Below are 8,711 nucleotides of genomic sequence, written 5' to 3'. Positions count from 1 at the left end.
TGGGGATCATACATCCTTTCGGTCCCAATATCGAATCCAATAATTCTAGGGCCTGAAATCCATAGTATCCTCGTCCCTTCCACACACACCAAGCCTTGTTATCACATAGTCTGTCATTACACACTACCTATTCTCAGCTACTAACAGTTTATCACCCTCCCACGCAGATCGTTATCAACTCCCTTTCCTGTCCAACAGTTCTTCCCTCGCTTTGGGCTCTGTCCTGATCTATCATTTACTACGTCCGCCTTCCTCCCACAATGTTTTTCGCATATAAACCGACATTTTCCCAATCACTATCAGTTCTATGGAAGGGTCACCGGCAACGACTGTTTTTTTGTTTCTGATATACAGCATCCGCAATTCTTTCAGTTTTTTTATTGAGAGAGAGTAGGAAATTGTTTCGAGAGACAGAGGGAGAGGGGGGAGAGACAGAACAGACATGAACTGTTGATCTCCGTTGTTTCTTATAACCTAAAATCGTTGCAGTGCGATTAGTTCCCTTAACCATGAAGAAATGACCTGTTTGCTGTAGGCTTGTGTCGCAACCGTAGCGCATCTGATTCCACCTCAGCAGTTTACGTGTTCAAATCACATCAGGCTCACTGCAGTCAACTATACCTCTAGACAGGATTCCGCTCGTAGGTATGTGTTGAGCCAAGTCTGTTTTCTGGGCACTTTCGATCACACATGAAGCTTCGCTATGCGTTTGATTTGTGAACACTGTGTCAGAGAGGTGCTGCGCCCATTGTTTGGGTAAATGCTCAGCTTCCCCCAGTGTGAGAAGTAAAACCTAGACTGTTCGATCAGGGGGTTTAAACACTGGGCCGCCTCCCTCTGGGCAGCCGCTTCATTCAGTTGGTGACAGCGCGGTGTGAATAACATTATTCTGATATTTTTACAACATAATCTAGAGACTCCCAGCTTTATGTTTCAATCTATCAGGAGAGTGACAGCGAGTTCAGATAGAAATGTTTTCCACCAACAGCAAATCCTTTCCTCTCACTGGACACAGTTAAAATTATCTTTATTCAACAGGAGGAGCGGAAACTACAGTCTGACGGCCCCTCTCCACATTAACGGTGAGCCTGAATTTTATAAACGGTGTCAGTAAAATCCAGTGGCGGACACTGATTTGGTTCAATTGCTTTTTGCCAAGCGTAATTCACCAAGAGGATGCTGCTGTGTGAAACAGCGTGGGGAATTAATGCAGGGCCTCCTGCACATGGAACACACCGCAACTGATGTGTTTCACCTTCGCCAGTTTATTCCTATCTCGGAGAAGAGAGGTTTGATGATTCGGATCGTAGCAGCCCGACAGAGAACAGGAGAAGACCACGCAGCCTTTCACAGGCTTGTCACCACAGCTGGGTGACCGTGGCCTGTGTATCAGAATGGGACATTTATTTGCATCTACTGACGGGAAGCACAGCAAATTGGAGTGCTGGTGGGACTATCACACAGGAGAAAACGGCTTCGACCTGTCAACTGGAGTGGCTCCCAATGCGCAACTCCGCTCACCTTAACTGAATGACTGTAAACAAATTACTCAGTGATTCAAAGGAATACTCAGTTTTGAATCTGCATTGTGTCATGGACCTTCGAGAATGATGTCAAAACACCTTCATTGCTGTGATGGAGTATCCTGTTGGACAGAATATACCGGTTGTCAAATTTCCCACATGCTGTTAGTCCAACTCCGATTTTACTCAAAATCACAAAATGTGTGACAGCGCAGACTGAGGCCATGCAGCCCAACTCAGTTCTGCTGGCTCGATACAATATATAAATAAGTGTCTCATTCTGTAGACCTCACCCTGTAAATCTGTACATTGTTACATTGACCATGCCCACCGAATTCCCTTTTGTGTCCATTGAATCTGCCTCTTTGTCACTGTCAAACAGGGATTTACTGACCCCACTCCTGTGCGAAAACATTCTTCCTAATGCCACTTTTACTTTTCCTGATACTTTAAATCTCTGCCAAATCGTTCTCGATCCTTTCATTCATGGGAGCATTTTCACGACATTACTTCCTCTGTCTAGACCCTTAATGACTTGGAAAACTTCAATCAGGCCAACTTTCAGCCTTCTGTTCATCAAAAGTTCCCAACTTTCCAATCTTCACTGCTGTCATTCCTCATGCATGCAACCATTCACTTCAACCTGTTCAGCACTGTCTCCAATCACTTCACTCCCCGCTTCCTGAAATTTCGCACTCAGAACTGAACAGTAATGCAGCTGGATGATTCGGATTGCACAGGCGAACAATCTGCAATACTTGACTCCACTTTTCACAAATGTTCTCTTCGCCTTGCTCACTGCAACTGGAGCTCTGCGCCATCCTGACTTCAGGCAGTCCGATCTTGATTCATTGAGAAATTTTGCACAAGGCAATTTAAGAAATGAGGGCTCGTTCGGGATTCAAACCAGCAATTCTCGCACGAGCATGTAGCTGAAGACCCGAAGCGAAATTCGCACCGCTAGACCAGCGAGCCAATGGCCGTTGAGTTCCGTCTCTGCCCTGACCCCTGACACCCCAAGCGCTCTTCTCTGAAGAAGTTGAGACTTGCTCAGTGTGAAATACATTTGACATTGCTCCAAGAAATGCAAACAGCAAGAGATTCCACAACATTTGCTTCTCATTCTGTCTCCCTGCGCCCAGGACGCTGCTGTTTGTCCTGTTCCCAGGAACCGGACTCTCTCCACTGGCGGATAATGAAACCATTTTGTTTCTCCTTGCAAGTCTTCTGGGGGAGGGCAGAGCCCATTCGCTCTTCTGCTCTCTCTCAATCACTTTGGATGGGAGACGTCAGTTCCACTCATGCACAGGAAATGGGCAAGTTTTAACGACATTACAATGGTCTGTAATCAAAGAAACAGAAAGATGCTGTGATGGCGGGACAGAGAGAAATGGACACCAGAAACTGTTCCCTCAGGTAAATTCATACGAGTACATTTGTGTGCAGGCTGCTCGGTGCTCAGAATTCGTCTTCACACAGCAATCCTGCAGAAAGTCTTTTCTAACACTGGCGTCTGTTTCTTTGCTGCGAACGGGCAGCAGTAAACATCTGAGCCCCAACTGTCCCAGATGAAGTTAAAAATGAGCCATTGTTTCTCCCTCAGCCGCTCTGTCCCAGAGACAGGGAGAGGGACGGCATCAACGCGTGACGTCATTCCGCCGCAGCCTGAAGCCGTTCAGTCCATCATTTCCATGTGACTCTCTGTCACTTGTATCTCTCCGAGATGATTCACAATCGGTGATTTGTGTCCTCATCATGGGAACTGTGTCTGTGTGGTGATGCTGCTTTCGAAATGCTGATCGTCCTGTCATTCACGTCTGAACCGGAGTGGGGAATTATTGCAGGGAATGAATACGACCGCAAATAATGTGGCTTTGTGGCTCAGTGGTTAACACTGCTGTCTCATAACGGGACCTGAATTCGATCCTACCCGTGTGCAGCTTGTTTGTGTGGAGTTTGTTCAATCTCCCCGTGTCTGCGTGGGTTTCCTGCGGTGCTCCGGTTTCTTTCCACAGTCAAAAGATGTGCAGGTTAGGTGGACTGACCATGCTAAACTGCCCCATAGTGCCCAGAGGTCGGTAGGTTAGGCGCATCAGTCAGAAGTAAATGTCGGGTCTGGGTGGGTTACTCTTCGGAGGGTTGATAAGGACTTGTTGAGCAGGAGGGCCTGTTTCCACACTGTAGGGATTCGAATTCGAATTGTTTCAACTTCACCAACTCATTCCCATTTCAGAGAAGAGGTGTTAGGATTCAGTTCAGAGCAGACCGGCGGGAAACAACTCAAATCTCCACAAGCACTTCCCCTCAATTGTGTAAATTGGGCCAGTATTTCGTGACATATTCAGCTCACACTGAATCACAACATGTGTCACAGCGTAGACGGAGGCCATGCGGCCCACCTTCGCTCTGCTGGTTCTACACTGTAAGTAAACGTGTGACTCAATTCGTATAATTCTCTTGCCTTTTCCGTGTAAATCTGTACATCTGAACGTGACCACCGAATTCCCTCTCGGGTCCATTGAATCTTCCTCTTTGTCAATGTCAGACAGGGACTGACTGACCCTAACCACTCCCTGTACGAAAACGTTCTTCCTAATGTCACTTTTACTTCTTTCCCTCCTGACATTTAAACTCTGCCGAATCGTTGTGGATCCTTTGTAGCGTGGGAGCATTTTCACAACATTATTTCCTTTGTCTCGGCCTCTTATGATTTGCAAGGCTTCTGTTCTCCGTGGAGGGCAGTCCCAATTTTCCAATCTCGCTTCATTGCTGACATTCCTCATGCACCGCATCTCTGGCAAGTCGGAGTAGTAGAAGATCCAAGGCGAGATTCATACCCCTAGACCAACGAGCTAGAAACCAGGCGCACCCCATCGCCCGTACGCACCCCACCTCTTGAACGAGCTGAGACTTGCTCAGTGTGAAATACATTTTACATTGCTCTAAGTATTGCAAGCGGCAAAGAGTTTCCATAAAAGCTGCTTCTCATTGTCCAAGTGTTTTGGGAAGCAGATGAGAAGGCGAAGTGCAGAACAGAGCGCCGCTATACGGGAAAGCTGCTAAAGAGGATATTGAGTGTTTAGGAGAGATCGTTTCCCTTCTGGGTTGTGCTCCGATCACGCACCCACAGACATATCGCCAATGTGCAAACATAAACTCTGTCGAAATTCCCACATTCTGTTTTTTCGAACTGTGATTTCGCTCAAAAGCACAAAATTTCAACACTCTCAAAATTCAAATTTTAACAAAGTGCTCATAGATATACTTTGCGAACACCTGGAAAAATTATTCCAAACGTACATAGGGAATTTCGGTTTGAGGGCTCTTGAACTTTAAGTAGAAGGAAGGCAAGTTTGCCTCGAGGCTGCATAATGTGGAGATGTGTTCCCCATGTTAACTGGTAGTGGTTGACCATCCCAGTGCTTCCCGATGCAGGGTTGCCCTGACCCACCGGGAGGTTTCTTTGATAAACTGTCTCGGGGGCTTCCAGTCTCACCGTGACGTCATAGGGCGAGCCCCCGGTGATGGCCTGCAGCTGCTGTGACACAATAATGAGGCTGGCCCCGGAACATGAATACAAATTAGTTCATGAGTCACGTGGTACTGAATCATTGGATGGAATGTTCTTTCAACCTCACGGATTTATATATGAGAGGAGGTAAATGGGCAGGGTTACACCTCGGGTCCACTCTTCCTTCACTCGAAACACCCCACACCCACCTCCCATTGTCCCAAGACACTTTCCCCTGTAACCGCCGAATGTGTAACACCTGCCCATTTACCTGCTCCCTCCTGAATATCCAAGGGCTCGAACATACCTTCCAGGTGAAGCAGCACTTTACCTGTACATTTGCCACAACCTAGTCTACTGCATTCGCTGCTCACAGTGTCGTTTCCCCAACGTAGCATGAAGCATAAACTGGGTGACTGCTTCGCAAAATATCTCGGTTCTGCCTGCAAAAGAGGCCCTGAGCTTCTGGTTGCCCGCCACTTTAACACGCCACCCTGTTCCCTGGCCAACATCTCTGTATCAGGCATGCAGCAGTGTTCCAGCAAAGCTCAGCTCCAGATGGAAGAACAAAGTCTCATTTTCCACTTGAACACCCTACAGCGCCCCCGGTCTTCAATATCGAGTTCCATGTCTTTAGGGCCTGAAATCCGCCATGTCCTATTCTCTCCTATTCCCGTAATGTCGTCTTTTGCGGCTTTCCCGTCTAGGGGCGCACTGTTCTGCACCTCGCCTCCTCATTTGCGACCCAAAACACTCAACAGAAATATTTCACATTGTTCTACTGGCCCAATGTGCACAGTTGAGGTGACACACTCGTGTCGGTCTGCGTGGTCTTCTCCTGTTCTCTGTTGAGGAGGGCAATGCTTGTCACTGGTCACCCAGGTGTCAGAGAAAAGTTTCGAAACAAAAAAGTTAAATTTTCTGCCATTGGAGAGGGCCCGGTTCCTGGACACGGGACAAACGACAGCAGCGAAACAGAATGAGAAGCAACTGTTCTGCAAATTGTTTGCCTGACCCCATGAAAAGCAGACAACTTCGCAGTTGGAGGGAGAGCAGCAAATACACCACTCATGTGCGGGGTTGAATCACCAACCTCCCGGTAAACTGCTGAACGCACAGCCCAACGATGCGATAGAGAAATGTGACTACGTCGGCAGCAACATCGCTAAGGGGAGGCTATTAGTGAATTCGTAATTCAGCCTCACCGCCTAAAATTACATTTGTCGTCTCTAAGACTTACTTTTCCATAATAAAGCCTGGGACATTCATTGTGGAGAGATGAGATCGAATTGAACTAAACACATTGATGAGAGATCGAGCGGGTGGGAAGGATCCATTCCCATGCGGAGAGAGATGAATAATCAGGGCCGAAAATAAGGAGCCACTTCAAGAAATTTGGGGTTCATTCAGCAAAGCTAATGTAGAATTGTTCACAGAAAATTGTGATGAAAGTCTCTCGAGTTATTTTGATGAGAAATGTTGATGATGCGAATACAATCGATAGGATGAACGTAGATTGGTAAATGTATTTGTTGACAGTTCTGTTCTAGCCCTGTGAGCGAAACCTGGATCTGAAGGAGTAGAAGGGACATTAACAACATCGATCTGAAATTGGACACGTGACAAGAAACAGAGCCATCATTAACAGTTGGCTTTTGAACTGGACAAGGTTTCTCGTGAAATTAGCTTGAGGCTTGAGGCATGCAAGGTCAAGATAATTTAGGTAAAACACGGAAACGCTATCCTCATGAGCAGACAGTGAAAGGATTACAAGACACAAATTAAACATTTTCGACAAGTGATACAGGGGACTGGGAAGATAAGTATTATAAGCTGGGAACAACAAAGTTCTGGAGCACAACACTTACATTCAAAGACCGAAAACATCCAGGTCCTGATTAATTAGATTGCATTGTGGTGCTTTTTTTTGCAAAACATCCACTTGCAATGTCCGACAAAAGAGTGACAAATCCCATCCCTGTCAGCCCAGGATGGAAAATCCGAAGGGATGAACGTTTGCTGATTTTCTGAAGATTCACAGAGCTTAGACTGGGTTTTGGTGATTGTTTCTTTTCCATCCCAGGAGCCGCAGTGGTCGAGGCGTTCAGTTGGGGAGAATAAAATGTGCCCGTGAGCAGCATGTGGGGCTATTTCGGCTTCCCCTCATCTGACTGCGCTGTGAGTTGACTCAGATGTTCTCAGGGACATTTACTGACGCGAGACAGTGAAAGGATTCTCATTCCCGCAGATCGGGAATTCAAACCGTTTGCCGGCTTCAGGACAATGAGAAGATTAATTGGGGTGTGTGAAGAAGCTGTGAGCTGCATTTCAAACAGGTAGGTGGAGTCAGATTCATCATCCATTGCGCCCCGGCCCTGTGCGTATCGAACGCCACCACGCTGCAGAGTTCTGACGTTAACACGGACATGCGCAGCAATGGGAACATTCACAAGGTGAACAACCAAAGATAATCACCGTCACTGATTCCCTTCCACAGGCCCAACTTTGTGAAGCAGTATCTTTCACTGGGAAAGGAAACACCCTTGTCCTCAGGTGCCTGCTTCATTTCGATCACGATTTCAAGCCCCTCACTCTTCTCGTCTCATTTCCAAACACTTTGCTCAGAGCCTCAAAAGAAGCTCTGCAGGTATCTGCTTGTTCCACCCGAACAGGCAGTGGGTTGCAGATTCCCACCAGTCCCAATTTGAGTGAAATATTTTTCCCCCTCCACTGATTTGAATCTTAAAGAAGAAGCCGGGGAGCAAGCTCCCTTTCTTTTCGACGACATTTCTCATTTTGTACTCGGAAGGGTTCACACCTGCGTGGGGAAACCGCAATGGATTTCAAGTCCATCGCATTAACCACTCGGCCCACGAATACAGAACCACACTGACAGCTTGACTTCCCAGGTCTGTCTGCCTGTGGAGCTGAGAAAGAGTGAACCATCGCAGAGTTTGTTTGAATCCAATCACTTCACAGTGATTCGAAACGGTTAAATATCTGCACATGGTGTTTGCAGACCTTTAGGTGTTTCACCCCAAAAGATGAAATGAACTTTCAGTTAGAAATTGCAGGCGGAACTCAGCAGGTCAGGCAACATCTGTGGAAAGAGAATCAGAGGCAACATTTCAAAATTGTGTTTTCTCCGACAGGTCCTGTCAAACCTGCCGAGTTTCTCTTTTGGTCTCGTCTTCTCAGCATACGCAGTCCCTTCCGTGAGACATGAATTCAATTCGGAAACCCCTGTGTGGAGAAGATTTCCGTTTGGGGAACATTTTCCTGACCCCATTAAAAGCGCACAGCTTCGAAGCCAAAGAAGGGCAGCGAACACACCGCCCCTGGGTGGGCTCGAACCACCAACCTTTCGGTTAACAGCCGAACGCGCTGACCAATTGCACCACAGAGACAGACACTGTCGTGGGCTGCACCATCGCTTAGTGATTTTATAATTCAGCCTTCCCGCCGAGAATTACAATTGTCGTCTATCAGTTTTACTTTTCCATAATCAAGCCTTGGAGATGTGTTGTGGAGATACCGGGGACAGTCTGCAGACACATCCATGTCACGAGCAACTAGCTTTCTTATTCCGGGGCCGTCGCCCTTCCAGCCTTTCAGTGTTTTGTCTGTTCCCGAGTTCTCTCATTGGCTCGCAGGGGAGAAGGGGTTTGAATTCCTGA

At 47.1% G+C, this 8,711-nt stretch overlaps 1 non-coding gene across 1 annotated transcript; it reads right to left on the bottom strand.

The window, feature by feature from the left end:
- Nucleotides 1-8,367: 8,367 nt before the first annotated feature.
- On the bottom strand, nt 8,368-8,441 carry trnan-guu (transfer RNA asparagine (anticodon GUU)). Its single transcript has one exon. It is a non-coding gene; the product is annotated as a tRNA-Asn (tRNA).
- Between the last annotated feature and the right edge of the window lie 270 nt (nt 8,442-8,711).

This window comes from Chiloscyllium punctatum, chromosome 36, assembly GCF_047496795.1.
Source record: "Chiloscyllium punctatum isolate Juve2018m chromosome 36, sChiPun1.3, whole genome shotgun sequence".
Lineage (NCBI taxonomy): Eukaryota > Metazoa > Chordata > Chondrichthyes > Orectolobiformes > Hemiscylliidae > Chiloscyllium > Chiloscyllium punctatum.
Note: the sequence above shows the minus strand (reverse complement) of the source record. Positions and strands in the feature narration are given on the sequence as shown.